The sequence below is a fragment of the Rhipicephalus sanguineus genome, chromosome 6 (assembly GCF_013339695.2).
Source record: "Rhipicephalus sanguineus isolate Rsan-2018 chromosome 6, BIME_Rsan_1.4, whole genome shotgun sequence".
Classification (NCBI taxonomy): Eukaryota; Metazoa; Arthropoda; class Arachnida; order Ixodida; family Ixodidae; genus Rhipicephalus; species Rhipicephalus sanguineus.
In genome coordinates, this window is record NC_051181.1 from 59,750,941 (window position 1) to 59,777,338 (window position 26,398).

General features: G+C 48.7%; 1 long non-coding RNA gene across 1 annotated transcript; it reads right to left on the reverse strand.

The window, feature by feature from the left end:
- Positions 1 to 403: 403 nt before the first annotated feature.
- LOC125758978 (uncharacterized) lies at positions 404 to 3,378 on the reverse strand. Its single transcript, XR_007416519.1, has 3 exons — positions 3,125 to 3,378; positions 493 to 574; positions 404 to 426 (listed from the first exon to the last, which is right to left on the reverse strand). It is a non-coding gene; the product is annotated as an uncharacterized LOC125758978 (long non-coding RNA).
- Between the last annotated feature and the right edge of the window lie 23,020 nt (positions 3,379 to 26,398).

Sequence of the window (26,398 nt, forward strand, 5' to 3'; positions counted from 1 at the left end):
CCCCCCCCCCCCCCCCCCCAAAAAAAAAGGGTGTTACTTGACCACTACATAAGCGTTCCTGAAATCTACTATCCTGTGCAATACGTTTATCGGAAAACAAAAATCTTATTTGAAATCGCACGTTAATACCAAATGCAATTGACATCTGTTTAGCACAAGAGTCAGCAATACAAAAATGTAAGTGACAGTTTAGTAGCAGAAACACGACAGCAGGTGACTGGACACAGAAGCATTACAATTTACATTTTTCAGTGACCATACTTGGCATTTCACGTGGAGCTTGAATATGCTCGTTTTCTTCAAGGGGCATATTCCACTTGACAGCTCATAACCTCGGCTGCACCGAACGTAAGGCATATCGGCGTCTGGAAGTTTCCAAGCTGCCTGGTAGGAGATCATCCCAGCATGCCTTGGGCGGGATGTATGCTGTAAACAGTTCCAACGCAACACATTTATTATGGCGGGAAAAAATCATTTGTGTTGTCTACGTACCTTTAAACATTCCGGCTTTGACAGTTAAATCACATGTATACTGATTCATTTTTTCTAACCACAATGACACGTTGCTTGCACCCTAAAACAGAACGAGAACACAAAAAAAGAAGTTATGTCAGTGCCGGAGAACAAATTTTTATCGCCAAGGAACTAAGGACATCGAAAGACATACCAACCACACTGACCATGTCTCCCTTTGAACTCCTACGTTGCACGATTGCTGGCATTCGTGCTATCTGAAAATCGTTAAGCCACAGCGTATCGCTTATCGCGTAGCCCCGCCACGGTGGTCTAGTGGTTATGGCGCTCGATTGCGGACCCGAAGGTCGCGGGATCGAATCCCGGCCGCGGCGGCTGCATTTTCGGTGGAGGCGAAAATGTTTGAGGCCCGTGTACTTAGATTTAGGTGCACGTTAAAGAACCCCAGGTGGTCGAAATTTCCGTAGCCCTCCACTACGGCGTCTCTCATAATCATATCGTGGTTTTGGGACGTTAAACCCCAGATATTATTATCGCTTATCGCGTAACACATTCTCAGCTGCCCCGTTTCGATAGCGACGCATTTAGACGTAATCGAGCGACGCAGAGCAAATACTGCCGGCAACAATGCGTAAAAGCATGACAACTTATTTTTCTGACTCGACCCAACTCTTACAGCAGCGTAAGCATGAGCATGAATTATCTGAATTTTGAATGCCGTACATTGTGATCTGTATGAGTGCAACTATGGAATGAAGATGACTTCAGCATATATTTGTGGTAAGGTTTCAAGTTAGGTCAACACGCAGAAGTTTCAAGTCTGACGGAAGCCCGTCTGGTTGGGTTGATACGTGGTGACGTTGAAAACCCGAGGCACTGAGCCGACTAAAGCAAAAAGCATACACACACATATACACACACACGCACGCGCACACACACACACGCGCGCACACACATACACACACGCACGCGCGCGCACACACACACACGCGCGAGCGCGCACACACACACACACACACGCGCGAGCGCACACACATACACACACGCGCGCACACACACACACGCACGCGCGAGCGCACACACGCGAGCACACACGCACACGAGCACACACGCACGCGCGAGCACACACACACGCGCGCGCGCGCACACGCACACACGCACGAATGCGCGAGCAAACACACACACACACACGCGCACGCGCGAGCACACACACACGCGCGCACGAGCACACACACACGCGCGCACGAGCACACACACACGCGCGCACGAGCACACACGCGAGCAAACACACACGCGCACACATACACGCACGCACGCGCGAACACATACACTCACGCGAGCACATACACACACGCGAGCACACACACACGCGCGCACGAACACACACGCGAGCGAACACACGCGCGCACACGCACACACGCACGCGCGAGCAAACACACACACGCGCACGAGCACACACACACACACACACACGTACGCACGCACACACACGGAGTGGTCGGTATCAAGAGCGACTCGAGATAAAGACGTCGTGACAGTCATTTTTCTCTAGCGCGAGCACGTGCCTTCCCCCAGTCGACTGCGTGTCCCCTGAAACGCACTCAGCCAAAGCACTGGATTTAACCATTTATTTTTTCACGTCATAAACGTCTTTTTGTGTGTGTGTATTAAATGTTTACTTCGGTCGGCGCAGTGCCTCGGGTTCGCTACATTCAGCTACACACGGAAGGATGCTGTGATTTCCTTTAAGACACTTAAAACTACACTTAAAACGCACTCTTAACGCCATTTCATTGTCTTTCGGGTACATAAAGCTTTATTCATTTCGGTAGCGCAAAACAAAGACAAGAGAGGACACGTAGACAGGACGGGCGCTAGACATCAACTGACTTTACTGCAAGGAAACACACAAAAACCCGTTGCACAGGCGCGACGCGCTACATCACTCTACGAGGGCTTTTTTTTTTTCTTTTAATGTGTCTAATTTTCTTTGCGCTACCGAAATGAACACCAGTGATCACAACCAACTAGCCCCCATTACCGCCTTAAACCCTCACTCGTCCACCTAAAAGTACCGCAGCAGAGTTTGAAGCATGGCGAAAAGTTTAATTAGCCGACACGTTGCGTATAGACGCCACGAAATATCATGTACCGGTGACAAGGACATGACAAACAGCCCAGACTGCCATTGACAGGAGCGAGTTACTGCGCACGCAGAGATCGTCTGGGCAAAGCTGATCTGGGGCACTTTGTTTACGCCGCCTACAGTATTTCACACCGTGATTGCAGCCTTCATCGAGCGTGTTGAAGGTACCAAGACAGCGACAGCAAGAAGGGTTAAACTTTTGTCCTTCATCTCTTCTCACATAAACGTGTATGATAACGAATGATCTTAGTCGGATGTTTGATAATATACGCCCAAACACTCATCTTGTAATGTCAAACGCAGAGCAAATACTGCCAATAACAATGCATTACATAAAAGTATGACACGATTTATTTAAAACATAAAAGTATGACACGATTACATAAAAGTATGACACGACCCATCTCGTACAGTAGCGTAAGCATCAGCATGACTTCAGGCAAACACGCGACGTAAGTACATATACACAAGCAAATAACGTACTGAAGAGAGAATATTGCTTACCTGCAAATCACATTTACTGCGGTCTTCGGGCAACGTAACAACGGATGCAACACGCTCGACAATTGCGAGTCTCAGGCAAGCGAAGAATCAGCAATGCAGCTCGTCGCAACGTCCGCGCAGCCCACTGAACGTGCCCGTTGCAATGCATCGTGGCTGATTTGCGGCGGATCGCGCACGTTAATGACTGTCCTTGCGTGCTGTATCACTAGTTACACGCCACTCACGTACACAACACGATTAGACCAGGCACGTTAACAAAGCGCGGAGCGTAAAACCTGGTTAAATCGATGAAACGAAGAGCAGCACTGCACAAACGCGACTTCAAAAAAACAACCGCACCAACCGCTTCGCATTCGAATCCTCTTCCCGGCATACACCTCAAGCTGTGCAAAGCCTAGGAGAGATGACGCCGTCCCTGGTTCGATAAAGTTGAAGCGGCGCCTCGAGGACGCCACATTTGTTAGTCACCGCGAGCTCATACATCTCTCTACGCGGCCTCTCTACTGGAGCGGCCATCCCACGCTGTTTTGTGAACTCAGCGGCATCTTTTTCTCCCGTGTTGGCGAATTGATGACGGTTAACCGTGTTTGGTGCTATCTTGTCCCGTGACGTTTGCTGCACTTTACGATCCGTTAATTAAAACGCGAAAAAAACGAACAAACTAGACAACACGACAGCGAAATTCAAATAAATTGTATTGCGAGTCTCGGAAAAATATTTTTCTCGCGCCACGGGATGGTTCTTCGATCGCATCGTCAGTTTAATTTGGTCGGTTGTCGTGTGCTCACAGTACTTTATCTTGTCGCCATATGCGAAGCTTCCCGGAGGCAAATTAATTACTTCTGCGGCTTAAAAGCAAAATAGATATAAGAGCTACTTAATAAGTTGTTTAGCACAAACATTTGACCAACATACGATAGTTTTTCGTTCTTGTGCTTCTGCCGATGTCTGTGCAGATTATGTCACCTCATAAATAACGGGTTTTGGAAGCGGGCTCACCTTATTGAACTCCAGTTTTAGTTCATAGCCCACCATCGCTTGCCTCAGTACGCCGCAATGTAAAATCGCTGCTTCTGTGATTTGCTTTTCTGCTGTCAAGACCCGTTCTGTGTGTACATCATCCGCTGTTCAATTGATAAAGCCAGCTTTGAACAAGACAGGTTGCGATGTGACACATTGATCAATAAACTTCCACTCCATAGTGTAGGTCCCCTGACGGATGAGTCATTGCGCTGTTATAAGTTACAATCTAAAGGTTACAGTGCTCATCGCGGTGCTTTAGCTTTTAACTTGGCACGCTGCTGTCGATGTAACCTTTATGAGAGAGGGAAATGAAGAAAACACAAAGATAAAATTGCTGTAACAGCCACGTAACTTATAAATTATAAGTTACATGTCTTTTTATGCTGTCGTAAACGTTACCGTGATTAGAGTGTAATCATATCGTGGTTTTGAGACGTTAAACCCCAGATATTAAAAGGATCGGAATTCGAGCGAGGGCTTCCTTGACAATTGTAAGTGCAGATAGTATCGACTCCCCCAGTTCTTGTTTTAATTTCACCGCACAGTTTTCTCTCTAAATATTGAATATCAGTATTGCGATCACTCGGTTCTGAATGTGATTTTTGATATTTCCGTATACATGCCTTTCTGCAGTTTTGCCAGATTACAAAATTTCTCCACTCAATTAGATGAGGCTTTTTGTCCCTAACTGCATCCAACTTTTCAAAATAAGCTAATATCGGCACAATATTGCACAATATTGTTTCCATTCGACTCTGCAGGTAAGACAGAGAAACATGGAGAATGCAGAGAAATGTGCGCGATTGTGTGTGCAATTAAAGAGGTATCGTTAATTAAAATTTCAACCGTCGTTCTCCGGTGGCTAAAGCAAACGACTATAGTTTTGGAGCCCGTCCTCTAGATTCCCCAGCTGAGCGAAGACATTTTCAATAAAGAAGCTTTTAAGAGCTACGTGAAGAGTATTTCATTTTACGTAGGAAAGACGTCTACGAGCGAAAATGATGCTATGAGGGTCAGTTTCGCTTGTGAAGATAAACACGATATATAAACTACACAGAAAAACACGATCTTCTTCATCTCAGCGCAAGCGCAGTGAACCTTCATGGCTTTCGCTAAATGGCGCTCAGCTATTCGAACGCAACGTCCTTTAGGCCTCGCGAGTCGCTGCAAGGCGACCAAAAACGAGCGGTCACGTTGCGAACACGTGCGCCTTTCAGGCTTCCATCGCTGCCTTTTTCGCTGCCAACACTGTGCGAGCCGCGCGTTGAATCGGCACGTTATATAATTCACGGCCAGGTGCAGTGTGTGCGGTAGTGAAGCGAATCGGTGGACACAGCAGGGGTCGTCGGAGACCTGTAGTTGCGCGAACCGCAAAAAAAAAAAAAAACGTGTTTCTATATTTGTAGGACAGATCCGAGCTGCCCGCGCTACTATGCGTTAAATTCCACCACCCGTGCAGAGAAAGGTGTGGCATCGCTTCGTCCTCTAGCGAGCGATCACCTGTGGTTTCACACCTGGTAGACCTCCTTGCAATATGACGCCTCGTATTCGCTTCATTCCCCTCCCTGAGACCAATAAGCACAAAAAAAGGAGCACATCATCTTCATAGGGTGAGCAAAGCGAGGGGCGTTTTAGTCCAGCCATGTACCGCAAGAGTGAGGCCGAAGAATGTTTCTTTTCGAGGTAGCTGGCGGTGTCGAGTAGACCGTCGTCCCTTCTTTTCACCTCCCTCCCTTCCCCCTCTCTTTCGCGTATTTCTAACGCGCACGGGGGGAGAGACCGAAGCGCTGTTGCGGTTGATTGAGACGTAAGGTTGGTTTGCGTCTTCCTTGTAAATTCAGGAAAGCTTCATCGCAGCGCACCAAATTCTTCCGGCTTATTGCTTGAATATGCAACGTCTATCGCTCGGTGGGTGGTTCCGTTTCGTGATGTCCCACCCAGACTTTCAGCCTTCGTTCGAAAGAAGAGGTCTCGGGCCGCTCGCAACCATATCCGGTTGCTCAGTTTATGCTCCCCTCTATATGCTGCGAAAGCGAAGGACCTCAAGTGTTTATTTTTCTCCCGTTTGGCGAACCAAAATCATATTGACAGTATCTATCTATCTATCTATCTATCTATCTATCTATCTATCTATCTATCTATCTATCTATCTATCTATCTATCTATCTATCTATCTATCTATCTATCTATCTATCTATCTATCTATCTATCTATCTATCTATTCACATACATCTCATTGATCCCGTGGTCAGTGGTCATTTAGTCAACTATTAGCAACTTTGCTTGGCACGACATGAGTGCATGACGAACGCGAACAACGACATGAATAGCACCACATGCATGTCATTAACTTTATGGTCTAAATGACAAAACGCCGTCGCGATGCCATGGTGGTCATTTCATTTCCTCGCTGTGCGCCAGAATGTGCATCACATTGCACTCGTGCATGTCTAACATGAATGGCAAGTCATGACGGATGGAATGACATGCATGTCATCTGTATCATCATATTGCCACGCCCACTTCTTGTCTTGTTTTGATGTATTCGGGTTTGACCGGCAGGGACGGTTATCAACGCTCGACGCTGTCCGCGAAGTAGTGTTCTAGAAGCGTCGCGATTGTAGTAGATCGGTTTGTTAAGATTGCGCCCCCGCACGCGAATGTTCCAGTTTTGTCTAGAGATAACGCCGCCACCAGCGATATTGCTGGAAAGTTCGATAGCGCCTGTATAAAAGCCGACGCACTTGATCGCTTGTCAGTTGATCGACGGACGACGCCCTGTTCGCCGCTATCATTGTACAGCGTGCATTGCTGTAGTTCTAGTTCTCATTTTCCGGCCACAAGTTCGGCCAAATAAACAGTTTTATCCTACAAACGCCGACTGCTGTGTTCGTCGACGTCACGACCACGTGACATCTGGTGGAGGTGCTGCTTCTTCCATGATCCGGACGCCCCCGCGAAGCGCTGACCCAAGCCCAAGCCGCGAGGAGGACGACGGCAAAAAAAACCCGGATCTTCGAACAAGCCGCAGGCAGAAGGGACTGCAGCCAGAGTACGGGCTCCTTCCCGAAAACACCAGGCAGCCCCAGGTCCCAACACCGACCGCAGCGACGATGACCGACCCCGTGCAGCCTGCGCCGATACTTCTCCGGCAGCCCAAGGAGCCGCCAACTTTCCGCGGGTCGTCATTCGAAGACCCGGAAACCTGGCTCGAGACCTTCGAAAGGGTCTCAGCGTTCAACAACTGGGACTCCGAGGACAAGCTACGCCACGTCTACTTTTACCTGGAAGATGCAGCAAGGACCTGGCTGGAGAATCGGGAGTCCACTCTTCGAACCTGGGACGCCTTTCGCAGCGCTTTCCTGGAGACGTTCACAAGCGTCGTCCGAAAGGAAAGGGCCGCAGCCTTGCTGGAGACACGGGTCCAACTTCCAAATGAAAGCGTGGTCATCTTTGCAGAGGAAATGACCCGGCTATTTCACCACGCTGACCCTGCCGTGCCCGAGGACAAGAAAGTCCGCTTCCTCATGCGAGGAGTGAAGGAACAGCTCTTCGCTGGACTTATGAGGAATCCGCCGAATACCGTCGAAGAATTTGTCTCCGAAGCAACAACAATCGAGAAAACGCTTGAGATGCGAACACGGCAATACAACCGCAGCTTCTCGACCACAAGCTACGCCGACGTTCAAGCACTAGGATCCGCCGACCTGCGTGAGACGATTCGAGTAATCGTGCAAGAGGAGCTGCGAAAAATTCTACCTTCGTCGCAACCTCAAGTGGATTCCATCGCCGACGTCGTGCGCCAGGAGATCCAGCATTCACTCGGTGCGCCTCAGCTAGCAGAGCCGCAGCCGCAAGCTATGAGCTATGCTGCTGCAGCCCGCCGTCATGCTCCTCCTCCACGCCCACGCCAAGACGACACACCCCCGCAGTACCGTCGCCAGACGCCGCCAGCGACGCCCTACCGTCCACCTGTCGGCCAGACGCCGCCGCCGCCACCGACGCCCTACCGCCCACCTGTCGGCCAGCGCTACACCCCGAGGAAGACCGATGTCTGGCGTGCCCCTGACAACCGCCCGCTCTGCTACCACTGCGGGGAGGCCGGCCACACGTACCGCCGCTGCCAGTACCGTCAGATGGGGCTACGCGGATTCTCCGTCAACGCGCCGCGCCCGCAGACAGGCGAACGGCCTCGCGACATCGACGACTATCTCACAGGCACACAGTGGCAAGAACGACGACCTTCCCGCTCACCGTTGCCCGGCCGCTACATGTCACCGCACCGCCGGCAGTACACTGGCCCAAACCGGGGCCGGTCGCCTAGCCCGTATCCGGAAAACTAAGGGCAGCAACCGATGGAGGTGCGGTTGCTGAACGACGAAATGCTGAAGATCCTCCGCCGTCGACGACGACACCGCGACGAAGTTCCGAGCCCCCGCTGCACGCCGAACGATGTCGACGTCCCGAAGACGAAACTTTGCGACCGGAAGCAGACCTGACGACGCAACGCGGAAGCAGCGGTGCAAACCGACGTAGCCGTGACCCGACGCCGCGACGTAACCGCAACGCAAGACGGCGGACTAGCGACCTCGACGTTCTGATCGACGGCCACAACGTCACCGCTCTCGTCGATACTGGAGCCGGCTATTCCGTCATCAGTGGGCCGTTCGCAGCAAAGTTGAAGAAAGTTAGGACTGCTTGGGAAGGCCCCGAGATCCGTACCGCTGGAGGCCATCTAATAACGCCGATTGGTGTCTGCACGGCGAGAGTCACTATCAACAACCGGACTTATCCTGTGAGCTTTGTAATCCTACAAAACTGCTCCAGGGATGTGATACTTGGACTGGACTTCCTAAGTGACCACGGCGCCGTCATCGACTTAAGAACCAGGTCGATAACCCTATCGTCGGAGAAAGCGACACCACCGGATACGAACCCATGTCAACATGCCCTGAACGTGCTCGAGGATCAAGTCACCATTCCTCCTAGATCCAGCATCATAATTCCCGTCGGCACCGAAACGGCTGAATGCATCGAAGGTGTCATCGAGAGCGATCAGGGTTTGCTGCTAGACCGTGACATTTGCGTCGCAAGAGGCATTGCTCGGCTGTATGAAGGGAAAGGAAGCGTGATGCTAACGAATTTCAGCCAGGAATACAGACACCTGAGCAGGGGCACGACGACTGCATACATCGAAGAAATCTTGGCCGTCAGCGATGCGTTTGCCTTTTCAGATTCTGACGAAGCTACGACGACGATCCCTGAGTCACCCTTCGACGTAAACCCAAGTCTTCCCGCTCACCAACAGCAACAGCTTCGACGCCTTCTGCAGGAATACAGGGACTGTTTCTCGTCGTCGTCGCGGGTCCGACAAACGCCCCTTGCTAAGCACCGCATCATAACAGAAGAAAATGCTCGACCACTCCGTCAGAGTCCCTACCGGGTTTCGACGCGGGAACGGGAGGCCGTTAAGAAACAAGTCGATGAAATGCTACGCGACGACATCATCCAGCCGTCCAACAGCCCGTGGGCGTCTCCCGTGGTGTTAGTGAAGAAGAAGGATGGGACCCTACGTTTCTGCGTCGATTATCGTCGCCTGAACAAAATCACAAAGAAGGACGTATACCCTCTCCCACGGATAGACGACACCCTGGATCGACTCCACAACGCGAATTACTTTTCGTCGATGGACCTCAAGACCGGCTACTGGCAAATTGAAGTCGACGAGAGAGACCGAGAAAAGACCGCCTTTATAACGCCGGACGGCCTGTTCGAGTTCAAGGTCATGACCTTCGGTCTTTGCTCGGCACCTGCGAATTTCCAACGAGTCATGGATACTGTATTAGCTGGCTTGAAGTGGCAGACTTGCCTTGTTTACTTGGACGACGTCGTTGTGTATTCCTCGAACTTCGACGAACACCTCCAGCGACTTCAATCCGTACTTCAAGCAATCAAGAACTCCGGGCTCACCCTGAAGCCAGAAAAGTGCCGCTTCGCGTACGAGGAGCTCTTGTTTCTGGGTCACGTGATCAGCAAGACTGGAGTGCTCCCAGACCCGCAGAAAACAGCTGCCATCGCCGCTTTCCCGCCACCCACCGACAAGAAGGCCGTGCGCCGATATCTCGGCTTGTGCGCCTATTACAGACGCTTTGTCAAAGACTTTTCACGGATCGCCGAGCCACTAACGCAGCTCACGAAGACCGACGTCGAATTCAGGTGGCAAACAGCGCAAGTCGAAGCATTTCATGAACTGAAACGACGCCTGCAGACACCTCCGATACTTGCGCATTTCGACGAATACGCCGATACGGAGATTCACACCGATGCAAGCAGCATAGGACTCGGCGCCGTCCTTGTGCAGCGGGCGGGCGGACTGGAAAGGGTTATCAGTTATGCTAGCCGGTCGCTGTCTAAAGCAGAGGTCAACTATTCCACAACAGAAAAGGAGTGCCTCGCCATCATCTGGGCTACGTCAAAGTTTCGCCCCTATCTCTACGGCAGGCCCTTCAAAGTTGTGAGCGACCATCACGCCTTGTGTTGGCTAGCTAACTTGAAGGACCCTTCAGGTCGGCTCGCACGGTGGAGCCTGAGACTTCAAGAATTTGACATTACTGTCGTGTACAAGTCCGGAAGGAAACACTCCGACGCCGACTGCTTGTCTCGTGCCCCCGTCGACCCACCAACGCCCGACGACCAGGATGATGACAGCTTCTTGGGAGCCATAAGTACCGAAGACTTCGCCGAACGACAGCGAGCCGACCCTGAACTGAAGGGTCTAGTGGAATACCTAGAGGGCAGGGCCATCGTTGTCCCAAAAGTATTCAGGCGAGGATTGGCATCATTTTCTTTGAAAAACAACGTCCTCGTAAAGAAGAACTTCTCTCCGGCCCGAGCCAGCTACCTTATCGTTGTACCTTCGGGACTGCGACCAGAAATTTTGCATGCCCTGCACGACGACCCAACGGCTGGACACCTCGGACTTTCCCGAACGCTCGCACGAGTACACGAAAAGTACTACTGGCCGCGCCTTGCCGCCGACGTCACTCGCTACGTAAGGACGTGCCGAGACTGTCAGCGACGGAAGACACCACCCACAAGACCAGCAGGCTTCCTTCGGCCGATCGAGCCTCCTCGGCGACCATTCAAGCAGATCGGGATGGACCTCCTGGGGCCGTTCCCAACGTCGACTTGCGGAAATAAATGGATCGTCGTGGCTACCGACTACCTCACCCGCTACGCCGAAACAAAAGCCCTGCCCAAAGGCAGTGCGGCTGAGGTAGCCAAGTTTTTCGTTGAGAGCATCGTCCTTCGACACGGCGCCCCAGAGGTTCTCATCACCGACAGAGGTACGGCGTTCACGGCTGACCTAACTCAGGCGATCTTGGAATACAGCCACACAAGCCATCGCCGCACCACCGCGTACCACCCACAGACCAACGGCCTCACCGAGCGTCTAAATAAGACCATCGCCGACATGCTGGCCATGTACGTCGACGTCGAACACAAGACGTGGGACGCCATCCTTCCGTACGTGACCTTCGCGTACAACACGGCCGTACAGGAAACGACGCAGATGACGCCATACAAGTTGGTCTACGGACGGAGCCCGGCAACGACGCTCGACGCCATGCTACCAAACGTGACCGACGAGGAAAACATCGACGTGACCACCTACCTACAGCGCGCCGAAGAAGCACGACAGCTCGCCCGCCTACGGATAAAGAACCAGCAAACGACTGACAGCCGCCGCTACAACCTTCGACGACGCCACATGGAATACCAACCCGGTGACCGTGTATGGGTATGGACGCCAATACGCCGACGAGGACTTAGTGAGAAGCTTCTTCGACGATACTTCGGACCGTACAGGGTACTTCGACGCCTCGGCGCACTCGACTATGAGGTTGCCCCTGACGGCATTACGAACTCTCAGCAGCGCCGTGCGCGACCTGAAGTCGTCCATGTCGTGCGCCTTAAGCCGTTTTTTGCGCGTTAGCGAGCCTGGGGACTCTATTTTTTCCTTCGTTATTGTAATTTATTTGTGTATGCACTTGTTTTGGTTTGTTTTTTTCCCTTCTATGTTCTTTCATAAGCATCGGGACGATGCTTTTTCAGAGGGGGGCAATGCCACGCCCACTTCTTGTCTTGTTTTGATGTATTCGGGTTTGACCGGCAGGGACGGTTATCAACGCTCGACGCTGTCCGCGAAGTAGTGTTCTAGAAGCGTCGCGATTGTAGTACATCGGTTTGTTAAGATTGCGCCCCCGCACGCGAATGTTCCAGTTTTGTCTAGAAATAACGCCGCCACCAGCGATATTGCTGGAAAGTTCGATAGCGCCTGTATAAAAGCCGACGCACTTGATCGCTTGTCAGTTGATCGACGGACGACGCCCTGTTCGCCGCTATCATTGTACAGCGTGCATTGCTGTAGTTCTAGTTCTCATTTTCCGGCCACAAGTTCGGCCAAATAAACAGTTTCATCCTACAAACGCCGACTGCTGTGTTCGTCGACGTCACGACCACGTGACAATATTAATGGCACAAATGACATGACCTATGCGTCGTGAAGCCGTCGATGCCGTTTCATTGGCAGCGGATTTACCATAACAAGCTCGCACGCATCACAAATATGCGGTAACGAATGACATATCATGACATATGTATGGTATCACACGCCTGTCACGTATGGCACGGTATGAAAAGCACAAGCGACAAGATCGCATTACGATCAATACAGTAGCTCTAGAATTAGAATTGCGATTGAGAATCACAATACGAAGAAGACAGGGCGAGCGCCCTTTGTGATTTATTCCCGTCCCTCAGTGTAGAGCTATGTTTCACCAACTTGCCCCACAAGGATAACTTTTGAAATCGTTACTTTAGCTAGAATATCTGAATATGCACGAAAACATAAATTACATGACATAGACCAAAAGAAAGAGAATGGACCGAGGGTATCGTTTCTTTGTTACACAACATAATTCCAAAAGACAATGATGCTAAGCAATGCATAAGAAACTTTATTTGTAGTTATTTTAACTGTAGTATAGTAAATATAACAAAAATGAAAAGGAACTAAGTTGGACAAAAAAAAAGCTTGTTTTTAGGAACCGAACGTATAACCGTCCCACACTTTACCATTTGAGCTACGACGGTGGTTAGTTCCCCCGTCCACCTAATTGGGTGTTTCGCAGCGTGTAATCCTGGGAGTGTTAGCCAACGGCACTCGTAGCCATGGCGGCGACTGTGAAACACTCTTTCTCGGCAGCTGGCTTGTAATAAGTTTCTCATTTATCTCATGAAATGAACCTCGTTTACTCGTGTACAGCTAATGTTGGATAACACTGAATATCGATGGGTGTCATGTATTTGTCACTAGTGCTTACGAATGTTGGCTACCATTAGCTAATCTCGGTTAAGTCGTGGCTAGCGTTGTCTGTACCAGGGGCGTAGGCAGAAATTTTTTTCGGGGTGGCATAAAGTTCCACCATCCACCTCCTTGATATGAAGTGGGGGCCGGGCAGGAAGCTGTGGTCGAGTGTCATTTTGTGACCTATATCCCATGGCAAAAAAAAAAATCCGGGAGGGGGCACGGGCCCGGTGTCCTCCCCCCCCCCCCCCTGGCTACGCCACTGGTCTATACTAATCGCTAGTGGCGGTTCATGTTAAGTGGCATTGGCTCGCTAACTTTCAGGTAGTGTGGGCTAGTGCTTGCTGGCGTTAGCTAAGTATTAGCTACCACTGAACAACTTTGACTAACAATGAAGTATAATGTTGGCATGTGCTGGCCAACCTTGGCTAAACGTAGGCTAGTGTTGCGTAATGATGATCAGCCATCGCTTATGTTGGCTACACAGCGTGTAGTGTTGGCTATCTGCTTTTGACAACAACAGAATGGAGATATCTTCTACGGCGACTCTGCCTCTTAATTGTGGTCTATCGTTGCTTGACTACGCAGGAATGCGCCGGCCCTGCTTACGATATGCGCCTCAGCGTGCCGGAGCGTGCATCTCTCCTCGATGAAACTGCTGCGTATTGCGCTCGAAACGCGAGTGCCGACGTTACGCCGGAGTAGTAAGCTGTCCTTTAGGCGCCACAGTGTACTCGACGTGCCTGGTAAAACAGCGTCGTGCACATAACTACACTCAATTCGCACCAAGAAGTCGATCCGTCACATTATACTTGCCTCAGTGTCAAACAATGCGTCATCGCCAGCTCCTTGCAAAATCCTTTGCATAACATCTATTCCCACGGTGCATGGAGTCTGTCGGAACTTTGCCTGTTTGTCTCGATCTGATCATCCTTTCCTATAATGCCTGGAATGGGCCCTATAGGATACGTAATTTTATTGGTGTGTGTGTGTACATAATACGCAGCTAGATCAGTCGAAGCTACACTAAAAATGACCTTTGCATGAATTTTTAAATAAACATTTGAGCACCTGATGAAGTAGCTCGAGTGGAAGACTTCGCATTTATACAGCTCTCTCAATCTTCGGAGTTGAACACTGGCCATACCATGCTGAATACGCAGGTCCTTGCTCCATAGCCGAAGCGTGGCAGCACTGGGATCGGTCAGTACTTGGGAGGAAGTTGGCTACCGCACCTCTATATATTGGTACAGTGCACTCAAGAAGGCACATTGTCGTCTCTTTCCACGTAGGAAACTTGTCTTCATTAGACTAATCACCCGGAAATAAGTTCAGCATGACGCTACCGTCCTTGCGAATTCAGCTTCATACCACCACTGCATACATCGATGAAAATTGATTGATATATCGATGAAATTGAAAGCCCGTGAGAAATGTGGGGAGGAAGCTGTCGTTCGTTGAAAGGGTGTGGTCACCGGTCGCGGCTTCGGTGATGCGCTCTGATCGCGGGGAGAGTCACGGTTGAAGTCACTGCAGGTATATGAAAGAGCCGTTTTAAGCGCTAGGCGAAAAAGAAAGACAAAGCTTAAAGGTTTGGTGGGAATGCGGTGCGCAGAACGCGAGTACGCGCTCTTCCGGAACGCTGCCGTCACGGACGCTGTGCTGTTCGTCACCCGCCTGCCACAGAGTGTTGGTAAAATCGTGGTTCTGAGCTTTCAGCGGCGCATCCATTAGTGTACGGCACAGTCCTTACTCTGCAAAAAAAAAAAAAAATCCACGCAGAAGCTCCTTTGGGAGTTGTCTATGTGATGCGTAAGTGCGGTGTCTTATTGTAGACTGCACCCTTCCCTAGCACGCAGTTTTCGGGGCGACGTGGCGTCTTTCATCTTCTCTCTATCCCCCCTAAGCCTCTCTATTGGCCCTGTAGCACGCGCATCCCGCGACCACAGAAGCGCGTATCTGGCATCGAAATGACGCAATGTTAGAATTTTCCTGTTGTGTATAACCCTCCATCTCGGCTTTACATCATGTCCTGCAGATTGCTAATATTTGACTGCCATGAAATCGGACGTAGCGTTCATATAGAAAGAGTTCTTGTTTTACATTTGTTTTGCACCGCCGGTAGCCACCATACCGCCGGTACAACGTGCTCATTCGGTTAAGATGTATTCACAATTTTCAAGCGTGGGTGTGTAGCCCAGTGGAAGTAAGGCACTCGCCCCCGGAGCGTGGGCGCCTGACTTCAAACCCAGTCCCGCCATGAAACCTTGTTCAGCTTCATTGGTTTATTGTATATATATATATATATATATATATATATATATATATATATATATATATATATATATATATATATATATATATATATATATATATATATATATGTGGACTTGTCACGGACTTGTCATCGTCATCGGTACACGGAACTCGGGTGTTCGGCTCGCAACTGCAGCGAGTTTTGTCGCCCTCGTTACTAGGCCTGCACCAAGGCTGGATAAAATTTTTCCTTGCGATCAGTTCTAGCGCAAGGCGTTTTTTTAATGCATGTGGATCCTACAATCGGTCGACGAAACAACAGTGGCTATATATTGCCGCATTCTCTTTAAAGACGATCATCACGTTCGTTCTTCCGCCTTTCCCGAGGCTTCCATGTATGTTTGTATACATTGTACATTCACGATACAACAATATTCCATAATTCCGTATAACGATTTCTCAAATCGATTAACAATGAAATGACAAGAACTGTTCAATTTGTATTCAAGTATTTCCAAATTTGCACGCCCCAACTTACAGTTAAATTCCAATTAAACAGAACAATTACGTTCGTTATGATGCATGCACAAGTTCACTGGTTGTTCTCTTACAGAGGATCGAGTCCAACAAGTTGCAGTGTTGATAGATAGATAGATAGATAGATAGATAGATAGATAGATAGATAGATAGATAGATAGATAGATAGATAGATAGATAGATAGATAGATAGATAGATAGATAGATAGATAGATAGATAGATAGATAGATAGATAGATAGATAGATAGATAGATAGATAGATAGATAGATAGATAGATAGATAGATAGATAGATAGATAGATAGATAGATAGATAGATAGATAGATAGATAGATGTTACGTAAACGGGGGCCCTTCCTGCTCTTACGCGCGACCGTTGCATTTTCCCACACATTCATCAAGTGTTCGTGTCGGCACGCATAACGAACATGCTCCGGCAGGTCTTCATTTCCAGCTGTGACTCGGATCACATACGCGGTTCCACAAATTAAGCGAGGTGTAACGGATGCCGCTAGTATTGTATATAGGACAACACGCACAGACAACTGCAGTGAATATGACAGCGCGTATTGTGTTCGATACCACAGCGCGAAGCAAAACAGCGGTTGAATCGCCAAGGTGACCCGGTGAGACCCGCACCTGTGACCACGGGACAGTCCGCTACTGTCGCGCTTCGTCGAGCGCGCTCACGCCCATCGACATTCTGTTGCCGTCGTTTGCGTTATAGGAGAGCACCGCACATACACCGAATGGAGCGTCGCAATTCGTGGATTCTTTTTTTCTGTTCTTCGGTACCAAGCATATACGCCATGTTCAAGTTGTATATAGGCTGAACGTGGTACGAAGCTGCGTGGGTGGCGTATCTGCCATCAAAGCAAGAGTTTATGTATAAACCGATTTTACTTTCGACACCTATAGGCGCCGCCACCTTCAGCTGTTAAACGAATGCTTTTTTTTTTTTTTTATAGGGACTTCGTTTAGGTCCGCTATAACAATGCGTGAAGCTGCGAGCAAAAGACGAGGGTACCGTTCAGGCCGATGGCAGGAACAGAAGAAGCTATTTTTTGTTCTAACCGCGCAGCACGCAGCACGAGGAACGAGGCAAATGCGCATGCGCCTGAGTGCGCCATAAATAAAAGGCGGCCGATGAAGATGACGATGGCCGCTAGAGTTTTCTTATTTGTGTATGCCGTGACGCGATATTGACAAGGTCATGAAACATCAAATGCACGAAGTAACTCATTTTCATGCGTATTATTCTATACAGTAGCAGTGTTAATTAGGTTGTTAAGTATGCAATACAAATAGGTTATAAGCTCAATATGACGACACCGAAACCCATCCGTAAAATGTGGCGTTCTTTTTTTCAAAAAGAGCCAAATGCAGAAACCGAAACTGTGCTAAATTTCAGGGGAGTGTAAAGCACGCCTAAATATCTTTAACTTCTAAAACAGTTGGAATTATAATGGGGCAATTCGTGATTGTAACGTGAACTCAAAAAGACAGTTTATAACCAAAAATGAGCCAAGTGCTGCATCTGTTTCAATCAAACTGAGCCACATTCATTAAACTAGCGCTGCGTCAACAATCGTGACCAAAACAACCAACATGGTCTCGTCCAATGCTTTGCTATCGTGTTTACGTTCCAGAATTAGTTTTTTTAGGCTGAGTTGGCACTTACTGAAGAACATGATGTTGTAGGGCAAGGCTCGAATTTAAAGAGTAAGAGGCCAAATTTACTGCTTCTTTTTGCCTCTTAGCGTTTCTTTTCGAGGTTAGCGCTACAGTATCATGTCGTTCTTGAGCTCCAAGACGGTATATTTGAAATAAAAGATATATGAAATGAAGATATTGGGCACCGACCTATTCCTTGAAGAAGAAGAAGAAGAAGTGATTCGAAACGGCACGGCATAAAACGAGCTCAGAAGAAGAAGAACAAGAGCTGGAGCACTTTTCACGGCCCTCAACAGATGCCAAGAACAAGAAAACGATGCCGCCAGTCCAGAGTAGGGCGCCTTTGCCATAAAGCACCAATCGCTCTTCAAGTCTAGTCATCGCTATTACGCGCATGCGACGAAGGACGGCACCGACGGAAGCACAAGGAGGATGTTAATTTTATCGCAAAATATTACTATATCGCATATTCGAATCGTTTTAGACCTCTTTTACGAGCTAATTCAAGCCCAAATGAAATGTTCCAGTCTATAAGAGCCAAATACAAAGTTTACTCCTGAATACCCACGATAGTGGGCTATATAGATTTTAGCCACAATATAGATTTAACTTATTTAGGGGACAGGAACACACTGGCAAAAAATTGTTGCAACAGGCCCGATCATATTTGCAGTAGCAAAAAAGTGCGTTTTTCTCAGTTTCCGTTAAATTGCATTTGGCTCTTTTAGAAAAAGAAACTCCACAAATAGTCTATATATAGTAAAAAAAATTACACCATCTCCCGCTAAAGGGGACCATGAGAGGATGCGAATCCGGAGCACTTGCACGATCGCGTTCCGTTGGCGTTCATTGGGCATGCTACCGACCTCGTGCCGTGGAACGCGAAGAGGAACGCTATACGCGTCGTGTCTTCCCTCTAGCCTGGCCGTTAATTCTAACAGGGCGAGCGGGGAACGCGGTCGACAGGCGCGCCAGAGGGGGGCAGCGTAGGAGAGGAGAGATAGGGGGAGGGAACGCGCATGCGCTGGCGCTCATCGCGGCGTTGTGCAGGAGAGAATGAGGCGCGCGAGAGGGGGGAGTGGAGAGAGGGGGAGTGCAGAGAGGAAGATAGGGGAGGGGAGAGGAGGTGTGTGGACAGGGCTTGCGCGTGCGCAGTAAGGGTGGTCACACAGCACACTACCACCACCACCACCGGATTGAATTCCGCAATAAGATGCTTCGCATCTAATACAGTGGAGCTAGAGTAAGGTTTTTTTTGTGTTAACATTGCGTACAGATTCGGCACGAATACAAAAGAAGAAAGGTCGGGTAAACAAGGTTAACTGTTCGGTTGGCTACTCTGCACTTTGGGATATAGGTACGGGCAGAAATGATAAGGAGAAAACCGTTTTTTTTTAACCTGGATTATAATAATGACTTCTGCTTACCGCGCTGCTTACCACTGCGGGAGTCAACTGTCATTTGTTGTCTATGGCTTCGAGTCGCTTTTACTAACGCCCACCACTACGCCAAAGAAATCACCGGGTGTCCAGAATGCGCAGTATATGCAGGTGTAAAGAGACGATTGCTCAAATTGTTCGCAGTGGTCGCCGCTACGGGGCGCTAATAAACATCCGCGAAACTACGCTTGGCAGAACTGATAAGCATTCCCTCCCGGAAAGCACAATTCTTGGAGAGTGGACAAAGCCGTCATCGACAAGAACTGCTATAAAGGTGCTGGCAAGATTTTAGAAAACTTCGCAACTGATTCTAAAACCAAAAAAGCAGTGTGGAAGAGCATTTCAAACAATAATGGGGGTTGGCGCGACTTGCACCGAGAGACATTCGATGGCTGCGATAGTAACACCGAAAAGTGGTAACCGGCAAAAGTTCACCAAAATACGCAGGACAAAGAAAAGCAAGAAAAATGAAACGCCTACATGCGAATAGCCGCAAATCAGTTCCCGGCTAATGCGGTTGGGTCCCTCGGAAACCGAACCATATGGCATCCGGTGGGAAAGCCACGCCTGAGCGAGTCGGGCGCGGGAAGAGCGAGTGTCGAAAGGCAGCCCTTGTTTTAATGAGTCACGACCTCCCGTGTTACCTTGCGCAACCCCACAACTCCCGCATAGGAAATGCAGGTTCGTTTGCCTGCGTGTAATGAGACGAGGTTAACTTGTACGTGGTATCTGCACACTTCCATGCATCAGGGATAGACGTGGCTGTCGACTGCCTCTGGCCTTTCTGAGAGGTTCTTAATGAGAAGTTCTTTTGCGCGATAGCTCCCAAGCTGCCTTTGAGAGTTGTTTTAGTGTCCTTTTATTTATCAGCGTAAGAAACGGCAGCACAATTATACCCATCACGAATGAATTTAGCAACGTACTCATTGCGTTCAAGCATGCTACATTATCGTTTTTTTTTAATTCAATATTTTTTAGTGTGCAGGAATGCCTAAAATTGTAAGCTAAAAAAATTCGCAGAAGATATCTCAACGCGAGTGCCAGTGTTTCAAGTTTGATCAAGTAACTGAATGGAACCAACTATCAAGTGACGTGCTGTTACAGCCTTCCCTGAACTTGTGTCTCGTATTGTCCAATAATTTATATCATCCTAGTTCTGTATTCGAAATGTTCCGCTTGGGCATGATGCTCCTTTTATTCCGTATACCTCTGTCGTTTCTGTACCAGTAGCCGTATATGATCTTTCTTCCTATACCGAACTAGTCGTATCATAAACTTGTATACTCACCCTGCGAACGTCCCGTGACGGGATTGTGGTATTTCCAAATAAAATAAAATAGAGAGAGAAATGTTTTAATGAAATGCTGGAGATGTAAAATAAAATAATAGATATAAATAACGCGATTGCAAGCGAGGCAAAGTGGCCAAAAACCGTAACGCCGTTGCCGGAGTAAGTCATGTATGAATGAAGCCTGTGCCACAGGCGAGCTCCTCTCTCGCACTTCCCTCTGATCCTGCTGCGCCATCTAGCGATATTGCCGCGGAATTCTCGTGGTGGGCGTGTCTGTATGTCATGACCTGCTGAGCAACGGCTTTAGAGCCGATTCATTTGGTACTAGAAGCGTTGTTCCTGAGCGGTAGCAAGCTGCCGTGCGCACTCGGGCAATATATATGTATCAAGGGTACCATTCCACCTAGCTCACTAAACAATTCGCAAAGACGTTCTTTTACAGCGAAAGCTGTTATGAGGTCGCGACAACAGTGGATTTTGGTGGCGTAGTTATTCGCCGCCGCTGCCTATGCCGGTGTCCGTGACCGATATCGCGCACGATAAGGAAAAAGAAAATCCAGGATCGAGTGAGATTTGAACCCGGGCCTTCTGCGTGGCAGTCGAGTATTGTACCAGAGCCACGCGTGGTGCTTGAAAGTCCTTCTCAAAAAGACCCTATACAGGCGTCATGTCGGCCAGGCAATCACGTTAACTGGTGTAATATAGCGTGATAAAGGAGTAAAATGACACCATGGAGGTGTCACAAAGTGGGAATAGCGTAACCAGTGGGTGGTTTAAAGCTACACGCCCGTTACAAAGGGCTCAGACATAATTCTTCATCGTCATCAGCCACAGCATAAACAAATTGCACATAATGCCTTGGAGACTCACATGACCAGAATTTGGAGACATGTGCACGCAGCCCCATCTCGTCGGTGACAGCGGGGGCCTGCGGTAACTGAATAGGAAATAGGTGAAAAAAAAATCACAGCATATCCACGGAGTGAATGATGATGAGTGGGCGAAGCTGCGGAGGTTCATCGGTAAACCGTGAATCTTCCGTGAATTCTGCCCAGTACATCATCACCGACGTGAGATCGGGCGCGTTTATACTAAAGGTTCGATGAGTTATGACGACTTGCAGCTCACTTTAATTTTACATGTACGCTGTGAATTTTCATTGTTTAGAAAACCATTGCTTTAGAAAACATCTGGCGTCTTTCGTTAAGCAGCTGGCGTCTTTTCGTTTTGCTTTAGAAACATCTGGCGTTCTTTCGTTCTGCTTTTAGAAAACATCTGGCGTCTTTCGTTGGTTTATTTCATCAATCAACGGCGTTTTGAACAAAATTTTTATTGTTTAATCACGCACAGGAGAAATCTCACCAGGCACTACCTTGGAGGTCAAAATCCAGTGCCTATATATACGGGGTGGTCAGTGAACGGTTGTGCAGCGCGAGCGGTCGGTTTTTTAAATCAAGACGCTGCCGTGACGCTGCGCCGCGAGCGAGGCAAGATAGGGGGGGGGGGACCGTAGGAGGACCATGAGGCGATGCGAAGCCGGAGCACTTGCACGATCGCGTTCCGGTGGCGTTCGTTGGGCATGCTACCGAGCTCGCGTCGTGGAACGCGAAGAGGGACGCTACGCGCGTCGTATCTTCCATCTAGCCTGGCCGTTAATTCTCACAGGGCGAGCGGGGAACGCGGTCGACAGGCGGGCGAGAGGGGGGCAGCGTAGGAGAGGAGAGAGAAGGGGAGGGGACGCGCATGCGCTCGAGCTCATCGCGGCGTTGCGCAGGAGAGAATTTCGGCATGTCTAAGCCCGCGTTTCAGAGGAAGAGTGGAAAGCGGGGGAGAGGGGAAGTGGAGAGGAGTATGGGAGAGGGCGAGGGGCAGTGGAGAGGGGAAGGGGAGAGGGGTAGAGGACATGGGGAATGGTGAGGGGGAGTGGAGAGGGGTGTGTGGAGAGGGTATGCGCATGCGCAGTAAGGGTGGTCACGCCGCACACCACCACATAGGCGCTGCGCCGTGCTCCCGACCGGGCTGCAGAAATTAGGCGCCCTTTCCTGTTCAAACCACCACCACCACCGGACAGATACGCCGGCTGCCGGGAGATACGCTGGACAACGGAGACGTGACAAGGTTAGACTAAGAGGAGCTACGCCCCTAAAATCCGGCAGATCCCACGCACTGTGGGAATCGATGTAATGCGAAGCAGCCAGCAAAGAGCTGCATACATCGCCTTGTTTGACTTTGAGCCAAATGAAATCATTCATGCCATGGCATCTAGTTCACCATATATCGCATGTTTGCCATGCACGCATACATCCACAATCTGGTATATGCCATGCTAATGAGACGTATATTCTGGTATGTACAATGCATGACCTGTCGTTTATGTTTATCACGCACTCGTGTCATGCCATACCAGTTTTGGTATATATCCATTTAAAGGGGCCATGCCACCCAATTTTCGGTCATATTTTGTGTTATATGTATTAATCCTTGTGCATTCACTAATGAGCTGGCGAAATTTTAGCGCAATTGGTCGAGCACTTAATTTATAATCACATAATTTTATGAACACGCGAGCGGCCCGAGAGTCGGGCAACACTGGTGCACTCGCGAGCCGTGACGTAACAAGCAGCTAGCTGTGGAAGCGTCTGCATTGCGGCGAACGATGTTGTTCGGTGATTAGCTGCGCGTGATATCGAGATATTTTAGCTTTCTTCAGCTTGGCACTGAAAGTGAACGATTTGCAGCGGCTGAAACTTTGTAAGAAGACGACGGCTCCGTTCCGCGCTGCACATGACGTCACACGCGCCATGGCAAAATGGCAGTCGCCGGCGGTGGGCGGGGTTTAGAGCCGGCGGCTTCTAGGGCTTGTTTTGCACAGAAATATTCTTTTTCGGCCCACTTTTGAAATCTGTATAGGCATAATAGACCCTTTGCTTCTAGTTTTCGCTGAAAACCGCAAATCTCTGGGCGACCGTGTCATGGCCCCTTTAACAAAACGGCCGGAAGCGCACCATGACAGTGTCATAATCACACCGTACATGACATGCATAACATAATTCGCATGTTAGGACCTGTCATTTATGTTCGTCATACAGTCACATCGCGCAATACCAATTTTGGTGTGTATCAAACGAGCGAAATGGCCGCGAGTGCACCATGAGTATGGCATGTAAATCATGCCATACCTGACATGCATATCATGGTTTTCATAATACCCCCTGTGACTTATATTCGTCATACAGTCGCGTCGCGCAATACAAGTTTTGGTGTATATCAATCTAGCGACACGGCCGCGATCGGATAATGAGTGTAGCATGTAAATCATGCCGTAAATGATACGCATATGATGATTTTCAAGGTCCCACCTGGCCTTTGTGTTTTTAATACAGCCGCGTCGCGCAATACCAATTTTGGTGCATATCAAGCTAGCTAAACGGCCGCGAATGCACCATGAGCAAATCATGTCGTACATGACTTGCATGTCATTATTTTCATGTTACCAGCTCTCGTTTACGTTCGTCATACAGTCACGTCGCGCAATACCAATTTTGGTTTATGTCAAGCTAGAGAAACGGCCGCGAATGCACCATAAACGTGGCATGTAAAGCATGACATACATGACATGCATATCATAATTTTCATTTAGCACCTGTTATTCATGTTCTTCATACAGTCACATCGCACAATACCAATACCAATCTAGCGAAACAGCCGCCAGTGTGCCATGAGCGTGGCATGTAAATCATCTCGTAGATGAGATGCATATCATAATTTTCATGTTACCACGTGTCAGTTATTTTCGTCATACAGAAATGTCTCGTCATACAAGTTTTCGTATATATCCATTCATTTAAACGGCCACGAGCGGCCCGAGATTATGTCATGTAAATCATGCTGCACATGACATGCGTGTCATGATTTGCACGTTAGGACCTGTCATTATGTTCGTCATGAACTCTTGTCGCACCATACCAATTTTGGTATATATTAAATTAACGGAACGACCGCAAGTGCCCCAAGGCCGTGGAATGTAAATCATGCTGTTTATGACATGCATGGCATGATTTTCATGTTATGACCTGTCATTTATGTTCATAATACGGTCATGTTATCCCATGCCAACTTTGGTATACATCCGATTAACGAAACGGCCAGGAAAGCACAAAGTCGTAGGCGGCTAGATAGATAGATAGATAGATAGATAGATAGATAGATAGATAGATAGATAGATAGATAGATAGATAGATAGATAGATAGATAGATAGATAGATAGATAGATAGATAGATAGATAGATAGATAGATAGATAGATACTTCGCATTTAAAATTATATCTGACGAAGAAAGCGTCCACGTCCTCTCCTTTGTCTGTTGTCTAATATTTACGCTAAATACCATTATGACTGACTTGTTCCAACTCTCCCAACAAGCAACGTTGTTGAAAAAAGCTAGTTATCAAAAACGTCTCCCGGTTCTATACAGCAGAGACTTATTTGAACATTCTGTTAAAATTACGGTGTCGCGCCACAAATCGCGTGGCTTCCCACAGTGTTCAATATTTTACAATGAGGGCCCCATGTGTTTCTAATCGGCGGTGTTCAATTGTCCTGGGACGCCACATGCTTTGTAGTACGCCGCTGCACTATTACCAAAATATTCCAGTAGGTCTCTGCTGTATGGGTCCCGGAGACGTTTTACAGCGAAAGTTGTTATGAGAGCATTTCAGCGGCTGTTTTTGGCGCCATAGTTGTCCGCCGCCGCCGCCGCCGCCGCCCGCCACCGGTGTGCGTAACCAGTAACGCTCGAAATAAGAAAAAAAAAAACGAAATAAGAAAAAAATTCCAGGATGGAACGAGGTTCGAAACTGGGCCGTCTGAGCGGGAGCCCGGTATTCAACCTCTGAGCCATGCTGGTGCTTGAAACTGCTTTGCAAAAAGGTCCTATGCAGGCTTCATGTCGGGAAGGAGCCACATTAGCATATGCAATAGAGCGTAGTAGAAGAGTAAAATAAGCACCAAGCGTCGCACAACGCGAGTTCTGTAACCAGGCGTCACACAATGCGAATTGCGCAACGAGTAGGTTGTTGAATGTTTCCAACCCATTACAAAGGGCTCTGCAATAATTCTTCATCGTCATCAGGCACAGCATCAACAAAGTGCGCATAATGCGTTTAGCAGGTACCAACGCTCTCCGTAGAATGACGAAAAATGGCACAGTGCCTGCTGCCCTACCTCTCAAAAATTACAGTGATTTATAGCGTAGTGGGCTCCTCGCAAGTGCACTTGTATTGGTTGCCAAGGAAGCCCATAAGCGCGTGATCCATTTCCTCGGGATCCCAGTAAAGTTCTTCGCCCCCCCCCCCCCGTCTCTCTCCCACGTCAACGTATGTTATACAGCATGACGCAAGAGGGAAATAGCGACCAGGCGTTACCCACTGCAAATTACATAACTGGTGGACCGTTTAAAGGTTCCAACCCATTACCAAGGGCTGAGCCATAACTCTTCATTGTCATCAGTCGTCGCGTCAACAAAGTGCACATAATGCCTTACAGACGTGTAGATGGTGCCTCGCTTCCCCCCAGAATGACGAATAATGGCTTAGTAGGTGCTTCCCAACTTCACAAAATATGTGATTTATGGCGTAGTGGGTACCTTTCTAGTGTACTTGTATTGTAGCCCCAAGAGAGCTTAA